The sequence below is a fragment of the Papio anubis genome, chromosome 8 (genome assembly GCF_008728515.1).
Source record: "Papio anubis isolate 15944 chromosome 8, Panubis1.0, whole genome shotgun sequence".
Lineage (NCBI taxonomy): Eukaryota > Metazoa > Chordata > Mammalia > Primates > Cercopithecidae > Papio > Papio anubis.
Window position 1 is genome coordinate 6,839,947 of NC_044983.1, and position 15,179 is coordinate 6,855,125.

Consider the following 15,179-nt stretch of genomic DNA (forward strand, 5'->3'; position numbering starts at 1 on the left):
AAGACAAAAGAATAGGAGAGCAAACTGGAATAAAGAATAGAGGCAAACTGAGAACAAACGAAACTGGAAGTTAAGACAGGAAACGGGAGAGCAAGTTGAACAGAGAGCAGGGGAAGGCAAGTTGGAACAAGCAGGGAGGCAGGTTGAACAGAACGGGAGGCAGGTTGAACAGAACGGGAGGCAGGTTGAACAGAACGGGAGGCACGTTGAACAGAACGGGAGGCACGTTGAACAGAACGGGAGGAAGGTTGAATAGAATGGGAGGCAGGTTGAACGGAATGGGAGGCAGGTTGGCCCTAAGCAGTTTCCAGCTGGAGTTTTCCTTTTAGCTGAGTGCGTTTTGGGGGCCCAAGATATTTTTCTTTCACAGGGAGCAAACATGAAATGGTTTCTTCTTCCAAAAACTGCTAATAGTCTCTCAGTCCAATTCCATAGCTTTTTAGCAGCTTTCCTTTGTTAAAGAATCTCCTTCTTTTTCCTGATGCCCCACTCACTAGCATGGGACATGGGGTCAGGCTCAGCCTCTCTCCTCTATCACCCGCATAAAAGGCAACGTCTTTATCTTCTGAGACCATTTCACTCAACAAGTGGCCCTCTAATGAGAGGCAGGACCTAAACCACCTTTGCAAAATTACAACTGAGGAAATTATATCAGTGAAAGAGATCAGACCTAATGGACCTGTCTTCCTTCTAGCCTCTAAACTGTCTTTGTTTATTCCCCTGTGTAGGCTGAGCTAGCCTTGGAAAGGAATTTAGTTTACAGTTTAAACTCTGAAACAAAATGGATAATAGCTCTTTCCCTGAAAAACCCCTTCTTGCCTGGGGACCAGTCTGCCTTTGTAGGACTAACAAATGAGCTACAGTTAGCTATCATGGTTTAGGGACCATGCAGCCTCTGGCTACAAGAGTCTGGACCTCTCCCAATTGTTCCTGGGAATAACATCACTGTAGTAAAATCAAAGATCAGTGCTTGAAATATTTTGCAGACCCTATATTCTGGTGCAGCAGATGACACCACCCAGACTGATAATCTGGCTCAATCAGTTCTGTGATCACACCCAGAACAGAAGTCAGCAAGAATTCACTTTGACCCCCTGCGATTTCATCTTCAACCTGACCAGTCAGCACTCCCCACTCTCTGAGCCCATACCCGTCAAATTATCCTTAAAACCTCTGATCCCAAATGCTGGGGAGACTGATTTCAGTAACAACAAAACTCCAGTCTCTACATGAATTACTTTTTCTCCATTGCAATTCCCATCTTGATAAATCAGCTCTGTCTAGGCAGCAGGCAGGGTGAACCCATTGGGTGGTTACAGGACAACACGTCAACTAAATGGTCTAAGTCCAGGCGCTTCCACAGTGACCCTAGCAGAAACTAACAGATCCTTGAATGCAAGTAGCAGGTGTTTAGACCACCCACCCCAACACAAACACCAGCTCTCAGCCCTTCCCTCCCTGCTCCTTCCTTTCCACCCCAGAATAATCCACTCTACACAGTCAGTAATGTCCAGACAAGAGCTGAGCCCAAGTTAGCCTGTATAAGGATGCCCTCCAGGCTTGGAAAGAGAAAGAGGACATGATGTGTGTTTGGGCTCCACACTGAGAGAAGAGTGGAACATTCCAGGTCTGCAAAGGCTGGTGACATCACAAAGACAGAGAGGGCCAAATTTACTAAAAACACAAACGCCAGCGGGAATGAATTCAAAAGAGAACGTGGGCCGGGCACAGTGGCTCACGCCTGTGATCCTAGCACTTTAGCAGACCGAGGAGGGTGAATCACTTGGGGTCCGGAGTTCGAGACCAGCCTGGCCAACATAGTGAAACCCTGTCTCTACTAAAAATACAAAAATTAGCTGGGCATGGTGGTGGGCACCTGTATCCCAGCTACTCAGGATGCTGAGGTAGGATAATTGCTTGAACCCGGGAGACAGAGGTTGTCGTGCGTTAGGAGCACATCAGTGTACTCTAGCCAGCCCGGGTAACAGAGTGAGACTCTGTCTCAAAACAAAACAAAACAAAACAAAATCAAAAAAAACAACCAACCACTCAAACAAACAAACAAACAAAACGGAACCTGAAAAGGCTGAATTTGAATGAAGTAATTTGGAGAAATATGATATTGAAAACTAGATGCAATTAGTTAAAATGTTCCAGCATGTAAGGAAAAAGTAATCAAATGACAAGGAAAAAAGAGGAGCGAAAATAAAAGGAAACAGAAGAAAAGAGAAAAAAAGAGAAAAGAAAGGAAAGAAAGAGATGGAAGGAAAAACAGAAAGAAAGAAAAAGAGAGACAGAAGGAAGGAGAAAGGAAGAGGGAAGAAAAATGGTAGTGAGGAAAAGAAAGAAAAAAGTATGAAGGAAAGAAAAGCATTAATTTAATCTGATTTTTTGACACTGATTATTCTTTTTTTATAGGCATCATCATGATTGGGTATTTGCCAGAACACAGGTAACAATCACAGAGGACCATAAAAGTCCTTTAACCTACAGGGTCATAAATCCTGAGTAACAGAACTCCCCCTCAGCAACCAAGCAACAGGACCACTGATCTCCCAGGTCCTGGGAACTGACCTTTCGGATTAGTGAAAATCCACCTCTGCACTAAGCATCCTTAACCTTTCCTGCTTTCCTCTTGAATGGCAGATTTGAAGTTAAGCTCTTAACAAATTTCAATTCTAAATCTCTTCAACAAAATTAAATCATTCCTGTGCTTTTCTGTGAATCTCTTAAAACGCTTTCTGTTTCATTCTTGCCAATGAACAGCCCTGTTACCAACTAAACAAGAAGAGACTCAGAAGGTAGACATGACACAGGAGATTGCCATGCTGTCCATCTGTCCTTCTGTAGCTATGGGGGCCCCCTCATCCACCCACTGCCCCCACCAGGGAACCTTCACAGGCCACTTTTAAGAGAAAACCGCCTCCTTTGCCATTCTTCTTTACATGACATTTTTAAATGAGGTAGTCCTAGGTCTCAGATTCCACCTATTACCTCACCCTGCAATTTTGGGTAAGAATCTGAATTTTTTTTTTTTGTTTTAGACAGAGTCTTGCCCTATCATCAGGCTAGGGTGCAGTGGCATGATCTTGGCTCACTGTAACCTCTGCCTACTGGGTTCAAGTGATTCTACGTCAGCCTCCTGAGTAGCTGGGACTACAGGTGCACACCACCATGCCCAGCTAACTTTGTATTTTTATTATAGACGGGGTTTCACCATGTTGGCCAGGATGGTCTTAATCTCTTGACCTCGTGTTCCGCCCGCCTCAGCCTCCCAAAGTGCTGGGATTACAGGCGTGAGCCACTGCGCCTGGCCTTACATTTCATTTTTAATGCAAAACCCACAGACTTTAGGCACTCACTCTTTACAGAAGGTTTGGTGGAAGAAGAGTTGGTTTCTGCAAGGTTGCCTTCTAGTGGCCAGTAAGGGTAACCTGGAGCTCCACCTGCCACTACCGTCTTCTGAGCTCCAGGTCTCTTCCCCAGGGCTCCAAGTCAAATCTCTGAATGACCGATCTTCCATTATTTAATATTCCAAAAGAACAACTAGCTGAATACATTTTTCCTAATGACCTATTGTCCCGCAACTTTAAATTGTGCCTAAGACAAGTCACCAGATTCTTTTAACCTCCAGAGCAAAGAAGGACCAGGGTGAAACAGGGCTGCGGGAGGGAGAGAGATGGGGAAAGAGTAGGGTCAGTCCCTGGGATGAAGGTGGAATGGGAGGGGCAGGGGCAGGCACCAGAGCAAGATCAGAGGTGGGAATAGCATAGCATAAGGCCCAGGCAGGCATGAACCTGCAAAAATGCAGATCGCAAACTTCATTTCAGGACAACCTCACACACCTATCTATAAAACTGGGCATTTTTATTTGTTTACTTTTTTAAGATGGAGTCTCACTCTATCACTGGAATGCAGTGGCACGATCTCAGCTCACTGCAACCTCTCAGCTCACTGCAGCTTCCGCCTTCCAGGTTCAAGCAATTCTCCTGTTTCAGCCTCCCAAGTAGCTGGGATTACAGGCGTGCGCCACTGTGCCTGGCTAATTTTTGTGATTTTAGTAGAGACGGGATTTCACCATGTTGGCCAGGATGGTCTTGAACCCCTGAACTCAAGTGATCTGCCCACCTCGGCCTCCCAAAGGGCTGGGATTACAGGCATGAGTCACAGCGCCTAGTCAACATTGGGCATTTTTGATGCACCTGGATTTGAAATATGAAACAGATATTTGTGACAAATCACAGAAGCAAAGCTGATATGGTGAAGACACAGAGAAGCTGAGGACTTTGAAAATTCTTCTGTTCAGCACACCCGTCATTTGATTAGTCCACTTTTAGCAAATTCACCATTTGGCAGAACATATGCTTTCAGTGGGGAGGTTGCAGTGAACTGGCTGCTTTCTGTCATTTCCGCATTCAGATACACTTACATTTTGTAAAATATATTTGTAAGAATATCTTCCTCCAGTTTTGAATTGGCTTTCATTTCCATTATAGTATCTTTGGCATAAAAAGGAAATTCTTGATTTTAACAGAGTAAAACAGATCAGACTTTTTCCCATCAGTTCATCGTTTTCGTGACTTCAGAAAAATTCTTTCCTCAGACAGATGGGGTGGCTCACGTCTATAATCCCAGCACTTTGGGAGGCCAGGGCAGGTGGATCACCTGAGGTCATGAATTCAAGGCCAATCTGACCAATATGGTAAAACCCCATCTCTACTAAAAATATAAAATTAGCCGGGCGTGGTGGCTCATGCCTGTAATCCCAGCTACTTGGGAGGATGAAGCAAGAGAATCGCTTGAACCTACGAGGCAGAGGTTGCAGTGACCCAAGATTGCACCATTGCACTCCAGCCTGGGCAACAAGAGAGAAATTCCATTTCAGAAAAAAAAAAAAATTCTTTCCTACTTGAGGTAATCAAGATCGCACACTACTTTACTCAAATTAACTTAAATGTCTACCTTCATAAACAAGTCCTTAATCCATTTGGACTTACATTTCTCTGTGATTTTAATTTTCCTTTAATATGTATTTGTAATTTTTCTGTTATAAAAAATGGATGTTATTGTAATTGGAAATGAAAAAATTCAAACAAATCAATTATTCCATAATACTTATACAAGTCTTCTGAATATTAGGACAAAATAATGTATTTTTGCCTTAAAGGTTTTTAGCATTATTTTTAAGGTTTTGAAAAGTAAGATAGATATTTTTTTAATTGTAGCGTCAGGAAGTAAAACATCACCAGCTTTCCACAAACATGTGTTAAGTGCTTAGTATATCCCAGGAAGTGAACGCCAGTGAATGTCAAGGACATGAAGAATCTAAAATATTTTTAAAAATTGCTTTCCTCAAAGAATTCACCTGCTAATGTGAGCTGTCACATTTCAAAGGTAATTACAAATTGTAATATGATACAGAACATGCAAAGATAAAGACACTATCAATGTTTTCTCAAGCACGGGGAATGTAACTGTCGCACAGTACGAAAGACCTAGATGATCAGAGAAGGCATTCTCTAGGCTGACCGGGAGTCAGGCCTGTTGGACAAGGGAAAAGCTGGAATCAGCGAACAGCCCAGGAGCAAAGGCATGAGCAGGAACGGTTGGATGGTGCCTCATTGCAAAGTGTTTGCCAGAAAGCCTATGGCTGGGTTGAGCTAAGATTAGATAACCTGTGCGGGATAACCTTGCACAATTTAACGATGTTGGGCCTTTTCCTATAGGCCAGAGCTGCTCAAATGCTTCACCTGCATGGGCGAATGAGAACAAAGGCCCCCCTGGTGCCAAAGGGGCTACCTGCTGGATGTTCGAAATACCTTCAAAGCCGCATTGTATCAGTCAAAGGCATGTGCCCCTTCCATTCTATTCCATTCCATTGCATTGCAACGTAATCATTTATGAACCCTGAAAGATAATGCTCCAAGAAGGTAGACCATGTTTGCCTGTTGCCGTCGAAGCTCCAGCAGACAGCTCCTGACCTTTGGTGAGGGCATAGCCTGAGAGATGAGGAGCCTCAGGAAGCTTTGGGCCCTTGAAGAGCTGACACGCTCAGACATGAAGTTCAGATACATTATGCTATGGCATGAATTGTGTCCCCAAGAAAAGAGACATTCAAGTCTTAACTCCAGTCCCTCAGAGTGTGACTTTATTTGGGAATAGGGTCTTTGCGTAGATAATCAATTTATAATGGGGTCATTGGGGGACCCTAATCCAATAGGACTGGTGTCCCTATATAAAGGTGAAATTGGACCCAGAGAGAGGGGCGTACAGAGAGAGGACGATGTGAAGACATACAGGGCCATGTGACTGGACATGATACCTCTACAAGCCAGGGAATGCAGGGATTGCCAGCCATTCACAGAAGTCGGAAGAGGCAAGATGGGATCCTCTCCCAGCACTGTGAGATGGAGCATGGTCTGGCCAACACTGGATTTCAGACGTGTGACCTCCAGAACAGTGAGGCAACACATTTGTGTGGTTTTGAGCCACTCAGTTTCTCACATTTTGTTACAGCAGCCCCAGGACGCTAATCCTAGAGGGATCCCTCTAACAGCTGGGTGGAGTACAGATGTGAGGTCCAAAGGCAGTTTTGGAGGTGGGGAGCTCATGTGGGAGCCCCTTGTACTGATCCTGGGAGAAACAATGGAAACCAGACCTAAGATACTAAGAACAGAGAGGAGAAAGATTCGAGAAACATTGAGGAGGTAAAAACAGGCAAGGTAAACTTGGCATGGGTGAGTCATGTGAGGTCAAAGACAAAGACGGCCTCGAAGATCTCCTCCTGCAGTCTGGAAGTCCCATAGGACCAAGAGCAGTTTTCAAGGTGGCAGGAAAAGGTGAAGCCTGTAAATCTGAAGCCCCTGCAGCTCTTGGAGATTCCCGCACATTCAAAATCCCAAGTGTCTGTACTGATCGCCTTTTGCTGCAAGAACAAACATCCCCAAATCTCAGATTCTGGAAACCACAGACATTCATGTTGCCATTCACAGTTGGCTCTATGGCCTCTGCAGCCGGCTTTGGACTGGGCTCAGGCTGCTCTGTGTGTGGCCCTCTCGGGGACACATGCTCAGTGAACAGGAGCTGCCTATGACACACTCTCCCCATGGGAGCTGAGGGCTGAGGGCTGTGGGCTGAGCTGAGACACACGATGTCCTTTCTGAAATAGGCATGTAGCCACTGCTTCCTGCTGGTTGACACAAGGCACACTGTCAGGCCCTGTGTCAGCGGGTCAGCGAGGACAGTTCACCTGCTGAGAGCCACTGCAAAGCCACGGCTGAGGGAAGGCGTGTTAGAGCAGTGGATTAGCAGTGGATCTCTTGTTGTCTGTATTCTCATGCCTTGATATCCGGGGCTTTGCCCCCTCGGAGTTAGCCAATTCTTAGAGATATTAGGCAACTCTCCCAGGGGCACCCCTTTCAGATGCAAACCAATCAATCCAGAGCCCACACCCCCAACTGCCCCCTTCAGGAGGCTCTCACTCTCAGGTCTCTATCCACCAGCCCTTATCTCCCCAGGGCCAGGTACCAGATGACTAGGGACAGCCTCTGTGCCCCAGAGCTGCTGAAATTATTCACACTAGCAAATCCCAAACGTGCTTGCCCTGTCTTCTCATTTCTTCCCGTGGAAATCACAAGAAAGGGTCTCACCCACAGTTCCTTCTCTCTCCATCCAGTTCCTAACCCCAGGCTTCCCCGTGTGGCCCCCATGTTCTGTGTGCCCCTCCCGGTATCTGTGAGTCTAAAAAACGCCCTTTTCAATGGCACCATGTCCTGATCCGTTGGCCTTACTGTGTCTCTGATGCTGTATTTTAAAGCCGGCAAAAATCTCATTCTATCACAGCAATCACAGCATCCTAAAATCTCATATCCCCTCGACACACCAAAAACTCAAATCTAGGGGATGACAGAAGCCTCACTGAACCCAGATGCCATATCTGCAGAATGGAAAATTCAGCAGAAATATCTAGGATCTGTGAAAGGAAAAAAAATCTTGGGGTCCCCCACCAAATCACTAAGTTAAAGGGAAAGTTCCCGCTGGGAACTGCTTAGGGCCACCTGTCTCCCTTTCTATTCAAAGTCACCCCTCTGCTCACTGAGATAAATACATATCTGATTGCCTCCTGTGGAGAGGCTCATCAGAAACTCAAAAGAACACAACCATTTGCATTCTTGGAAGCCCTTCCTATGACTTGGAAGCCCCTCCTTGCTTTGAGTTTTCTCGCCTTTGCTTCAAGTTGTTCTGCCTTTCCAGACCAAACCAATGTTCATCTCGCACATGTTGATTGATGTCTTATGTCTCCCTAGAATGTATAAAACCAAACTGTGCTCTGACCACCTTGGGCACATGTCCTCAGGACCTCCTGAGGCAGTTTCACAGGTGCACAACCTCAACTTTGACAAAATAAACTTTCTAAATTAACCTGTCGCAGATTTTTGGGGTTCACAGGCCAGATGGAGCACTCCAAACTCACTGCTCTTTCTAGACCAAGGAGCATAAGGAAGACATTTGAGACTAAGCAGGGAGTTGATGGATTCCTCATGGTCAAGTCCAGAAAGCTTTGTCTGAAGGTTGTAGAAAGCCTATGAAGGTGCTTGGACCGTGGCTCCCCAGGCAGGCAGGCATTGCAAATGCCATCCTGCTCCACTGTTTTCAGTGGGTGTTGCAATTTGACTTGTTTGTTCTTGAAACAAGATAGTGAAAGAACCAGGTGAAGATTTAACTTGTGGTCTCCCCTTGGGGAAAGTTTCCTGGAACAAGCCATGAAGGGCTGGGGCTGTTTTGAAGGCAGTGGTTCTCCTCCAGTGCAGAAGCCAGCTTCTCTGGCTCCCTGGGATGGGGCCCAGTTCAGAGATCAGCTAAACCGTGAGAAATGCAGCAGAGCAGAATGCGGGCAGTTAGAAACACATCTGCCTCCCTTCGACCGGCTGCGTGGAAAGACTTAGCAGCCAATCAGAGGGAGAAGCCACGTGAGAAGGTTGTAGGAGAAGAGCACAAAGTCACCGAGGTTTAGAGCCTCAGGAAACACCCATGATTTGAGAAGCCTGCGCCCTACTGTCAATGCAGGCAGAAGCTGCGGTCCTGCCCTGGGATGGATGAGTGATTTTCCCTGCAGGCAGCTCAGTCCCACCACAAATATTTGAGGACTCTGGGAAGAACACAAAGAAACGTGCCAAGAGACTAATATTTAACAGCTATAAATCAAACTATCACATTGTTGACTAAAACATGTTCTATCCTCCCACCCTGAACAAATATACTCCCAAGGCAACCTGGACTTCCAGGAAAAATGTAGGATCCTTGGACTCCCGCAAGTCACGCACCAGAATCAGACTGCACGAAGAGAGCAGGGCCTTAGCCTGCAGCCCCTCCCCTTTATCTCCCTACAGCCAAGACTATCCTCCGCCTCCAGGGTCTCATGCACTCCCACACAGGACCTCTTGGCTTGCATCTCTAAGCTGTGTCACCATCTCACAGCAGCCACAACTCGGGCCTATGACGCTCCCTGGGAGCATGGTCTCACCTTGGGGTTCCAACCCAAGGAAGAAACTTCCAAAGTCCCTAGATGAAGGCTGGGGGCAAGTAATTCTTAGGTCGTAAGAACCCAGAGAATGATTAATGAGAAGGGACATAGATCCGGCCAGAGAGAAGAACTCTTAACCCCAGGCCCGAGCAGAACCCCTCTTGCCTGGGTCTCCAGCTGGTGCAGAGATGAGAAAGCCCAAAGAAGTTTCCACTTGGCCCCAAAGGTTGGATTCAGAAAGCTTCGCTGATTAATAGAGGGAGTCAAGGGCTAACCCTGATTCACTCAGGTGAAAACAGATTCCTGCAGGAGACAGAGAGGCCCTCTGCAGACACCCTCCTAATAGTAAATGGGAAAATAGACACTCAGACCATGTGTATGTGTGTGTGCGTGTGTGGGCATGGGTGTTTGCAGGTGTGCATGTGTGTGCATGTGACTGAGTGTATGGGGGTGTGCGTGCATGCATGCTTGAGTGTGTGGTGTGCATGTGTATCTGCATGTATGTGAGTGTATACATGTGAATGTGTGTGTGTAGGTTTATGCAGGTGTGCATGTATCGACATGTGTGCATGTGCATGTGTGTGAGTGTGTGCAAGTGTGCATGTGTGTGCATCTGCATTTGAGATACGAGCGTGCATGTAGGTGTGTGCAGGTGTTCATGTGTGTATATGTGCAGATGCACATGTGTGGGTGTGAGTGTATGTGGTGTGTGTGCATGTAGGTGTCTGCAGGTGTTCATGTGTGTATATGTGCAGGGGCACATGTGCAGGAGTGTATAGGGTACTTAGGTGTGTGCAGGTGTGCATGTGCAGGTGTGTATGGGGTGTGTGTGCATGTAGGTGTGTGCCGGCATGCATGTATGTTCATGTGTGCATGTTCCGATGTGACTGAGTATGCATGTGTGTGCATGTGCATGTGTGATTGCACACATACATGTGCAGCTATGGGTGTGTGCATCTGCATATGTATGGTGGGAAGCGGGTTCTGGTGTGTGGGATTTCCCCTTGCAGTGACCTGCCCTGGGCCCCTGGTCTCCCCTTGCTGAGTTGTCTGTCACCAGCTGTCCTAGAATCTGGCTTTGAGACACAGGTGGACACCTGGTGCTGACTTCTGCAGTGAGAAATCAGCTCATTTCTCACTGCAGAAGTCAGCACCAAGCAGGTTGGTTCTGTGCTGGGCCATCACAGAGGTCACCTTCAAATTCTTAAAACGAGAAGTTGACAGATATTTCCATCCCTTTTCTGGCCCTGGCTGTCTGTGTTCCCTGAGGCCCATTGAACTCTGTGGTCAGGTATGTGGGCCAAGCGTGCAGCCTTGGAGCTAAATTTGAGGCCGTTCCCACCTAAAAGTGTGGCTGGCCAGCGGAAGGGTAGGAACGGAGCCGCTCAATTGGAAAGCACTCGCTGCACAGATAAGAATCATTCTCTAAAATTAAGTCTCATAACAGGCAACATTTGCAGATCTGTTGTGTAAGCAGCCAGAAGCAGTATAAACAGAGGCTCTTCCAGCCAGCCTCATGGTCTCAGCAGGGCACATACCTTTTCCTTCTGTTCCCCATCTGGAGTCTCTGTTCTTGGCTCCTGGCCTTGTGCATTCTTGCTGGTCAAGTTGCTCCAGGTAAGACCCAAAGCTGGGCAGCGAAGTCGGGCAGCGTGGGGGCTGCAGGGTCTCAGGCCCAGAGAATGGGGGTTAAGCTGTTTTGACAACAGCTCAGGGTCTAGAAATAAGTCATAAATCTGAGCATCAGGGAGAGGATCAAAATAATACGGACTCAGGGGAAATGCTTATCTTTCTTTTTTTTTTTTTTTTTAACTTACTGAGACATCCTCCAGTATCTCTGTAGACTGAGGATTGTTTCCCTGGAACAAGCACCGAGTTCCCAGGGAGACAGTGAAAGGAATGAGCCAGGCTTTTAGGACAGCAGATATGGTTAGCCCTAGAAATAGGTCTTGTAGATAACTGCCTCATAGGAGACACCTGCCCCCAGGGCTCATTTCCCACCTGATTCATTTCTCAGCCTGGGAGAAAGTGCGGGATACAGAAAAGAGCTCAGCTTGGGAGCCAAAGCACAGTAAGTAGCTCCCAGCTCTCACACTCACTCGCAGTGGGCCTTCCTGCAAGTCACTGGGTTGTCCTCAAACTCAACTGTCTCTGTAAAACAGGAATAAAAACCCCCGCGTGGCACAGAGGGTTTCATGATGACACCTGAGGCTAAGCTCAGGCAGAGCCTCGTAAAGCATCACAGACATTGGAGGTACTGGCAGTGTTTCTGTTGCTGTTGCTTTCCGACTTCCGTTTTCTGTATTCTCTGCCTCCTCTCCCGCCGAGCCGGCCCACCATGCCGGCCTCCTGAGCCCTGGATGTAGCTCAGTGGCCTATGGGGTCCCAGTACCCGAGTCCTGTCCACTCTTTCTGCCCAGTGCCTCCTGCTCTTCTATGCCCAGGGCAAGTAGGGGCTGTGCTCTGGCTTGTCTTTACACACATACGAGGTGGCAGAGATTCCTGTTATGGAATCTCCACCCCACTCTGTCTCTTTAGCAGGGACTAGAATCTGGGGTGCAAGAGGGAGCTAAGAGTCAGCATTTGGGGCAGATACTATGGAATCTAGCGTTTTTAGAGTTGAGGCTGTCCTGCAAGCCAAGAACCACTGACAGCGTGGCACAGATTGACACAGACCACAGCGCGGGATTCACAGGGAGTACCACCCTCAGCTGAGGAGCTGAAATATACTTCCCTCTCCACAGGCAATGGCCAATGCCTTCCGAAACCCCTGAGTGCTTCCAGAATGGCGGTCAATGTATATTTTCTTGCACAATAGGACAAATCCCTGTTGGTTCCTGTTACAGTGGAAGAAAAATGCAAGCCAGGGCCTGTGACGGGCTGAAGATCACCCGAGCACAGGGAGCCAGAGAATGAAATAGAACGCTCACTTTAGCTCTAAAGATTCTACTGTGTTACCTCTTGCAAATAAATAAATGAGCAGGTGCTGGATTTAGGAATGGCAATTACAACGCAGAAGAGTATTTGGGAGAGACACATGTCTAGACGCAGAGAAGGAAGGAATACTGTGTGTGCATGAGGAGTAACCTCAGGTTACTTCTCTGAGTCCCGGAGGCTGGAAGTCTGACATCCAGTTATCGGCAGGGTTGATTTGGTTCCTAGATGGCCGTCTTCTTCCTGCATCTTTGTGTGTTCATCCCTTTGTGCATGTGTGTGTCAGTATCCAAATTTCCTTTTCTTATAAGGACACCAGTCCTACTGAATTGGGGCCACGTTAACGGCCTCATTTTAACTTAATTACCTATGCACAGACCCTACTTCCAAATACGGTTACATTCTGAGGCACTGGGAGTTAGGACTTCCACTTAGGAATTCGGGTGCACACAATTCAGCCCTTCCCACGAGGCTTATCCCTGCATCTGCAGTTAGCTTCCAGGTTCATTGTGGGCTGGCTGCTACCAAGGCAATGTGAATTGTAGAGCCATGTGCAAGGTGTCCTGAGGCCTACGTTCATAACTGGCCCCTTCTGCTGCTTTTATTGGTCAAAGCAAGTCAAAAGGCCAATTAGATTCCTGAGCTGGGGAAACAGACACTACTAGCAGATGGGAAGAGCTGCAGTCAGATCACAAAGGGTCTGATTCAGAGGGGGATTCAGGGCCACAATGGTGGCCCGCCTCGCTATCAACCACAAAGGGTATCCAGGTTCCTTCTGCCTTACGTGCTTTGTGTGTGTGTGAGGGGCTTAACGTAGCTCAGTGTGCCTTGGAAGACCCCGAACACTGTCTTTCAGGCAGAAGATTCTCTGACAAAAATCCATACGGATTAAAGATGTGCTTCAGAGCCCGATCCCAAGAGTTTGATCAAGCACAGCCCAGGAGCTCTGATGCCAGTGAAGTATTAGTTTTAAAATGTCATGCATGACTAGTCGTTGAGGGGAAAATAAGAATTTCTGGACTTCTTTATACTTTTCCATTTATATTGCATTGATTATTGGTTACAGAGAGGGACAGGGACCGAAAATATTTTGTTTCAAAGGCACCTAATGGTTTTCATCTCGACTTTGCCCATTCCTAGTGACCTGAAAGTCACTTGAGGTGATTGTGTATCTAGGGGCAGTAGTAGGACTGAAGGACGGGTGAGAGAGTGCACTTTAACTCCCCAAAAACCTCCTCCCTACAGCTACCCAAATAACATGCAAATATTGATAAAAACAAAGAATTTGCAAAACAAATGTAACTTCAAAGTCATTCCCCAAACCTTCTTCCAGCTTTATGTAAATCCTTCCTGCGTAGCCCCTGCCTTTGCCCACACAGTCCCCAAGCAGAACAGTGCCTCAGAGCCCCAACCAAATGTTCCTGCTCCATCTCCCCCAGCCCTTGCCCTCCTCACATGCTCTCCCACACACACCTGCCTTACCCCTGCTGACCAGGAAGGGCCCTGCCCCTTCTTCACCTGGCTTACAGGAGCCCCTTTTTCATAATGGTGGAACTTCGTCCCTTTTTTCTCTGTGCTCCCAGAATATGCATTGAACCAACGCTGTTCAATCCTAAAGAGTGCAGGTGAGGAGAGGGAAAGAAGGGTCTTCACGGCTACTGCCCACGGGGGGGATGCTGTCTGCCAAATAACCATCACTCTAGTCCCCAGATCCATTGACGCCTTCAGCCCATTGGTGTGTATTGAGTGCTCCCTCTGTGCCAGGAGCTGGGAGACAGGGGTGAACAAGTCGGATGAAGTCCCTTTCCTCCGGTGCTCCTGTAGAGGGAGACGGTCAATGAGAAAATACACACATGAGCTGATGTAAGTGCAGGAAGAAAAAGAGAGCAGGATGAGGGGGCGCAAGCGTCCAGGAAGAGGCCTGCGAGAGCCACCCACCTCTGCCCCACAGCCCCTCACAATCACAGGGTCCCCATCTCAATTCCAGCTGCCCTCACCCCACCCCATATACGCAACACACAGGCCCTGGGGAAGGCAGCCCCAGGGACACTGGGCCGGAACATCACAGCAGACAGAAGAGGGGTGGCCGCTCTGGGTTTCTCCCTTATTGCTACTGCACTCACGGAAGGCCTGTTTCCTTCTTTGTGCCTGGTGTCTGCCTTGCCCCAAGAGGAGAAAGAGAAAGGAAACAAAAATGGGCCTGCCACACTGCTGAGAGCAGCTCTTCCCATGTCCAGACACTCTCCTTTCACTCCACACACTGAAGTGTGCCTCTGGAAACACCGCAGCTTGCAGGAGATCCCGCTGGACTGGGGTCAGACATATCTTGGCTCTGTGCCTGGCTCTGCATCCAGCTCTGCCTCTACCAACCGAGAAACTAACCTCTCTGGACCTCAGTGAGCAAATACCTGCCCTGCCCACCCCACGGGCTTGTGTGCAGTAACTATGGAGAAAGTATTCCCAAAGCATTCAGAAGCTAGCTGAGATTTTCAAGTCCTAAGGATTATTTTAATAACCTTAAAATACATTTCTTTTCACATTAAGTCATCTTCAAACCAAATGACGTGGTTTGAAGACACAGGTTTTCCATTTCCTCTGTCCCAGAGTCAGAGAGCTCTGTTTAAACCTGCTCTGAGGGTTTGCAACAGCCGGTGCAACAGCGCAACCTACTGGCTGTTTGCCCTGGGACAAGACTAGACTGAGTTGCAGCGCTTCCTCGCTG

At 47.6% G+C, this 15,179-nt stretch overlaps 1 long non-coding RNA gene across 2 annotated transcripts in view; it reads right to left on the bottom strand.

The window, feature by feature from the left end:
- LOC103886597 overlaps positions 1 to 15,179 on the bottom strand; it is a 58,723-nt gene that overhangs the window by 37,392 nt on the left and 6,152 nt on the right. For both annotated transcript variants that reach the window (XR_004185729.1, XR_650333.4), the window contains exon 2: positions 11,062 to 11,240. This is a non-coding gene — a long non-coding RNA (uncharacterized LOC103886597). The remainder of the gene's footprint in view (positions 1 to 11,061; positions 11,241 to 15,179) is intronic.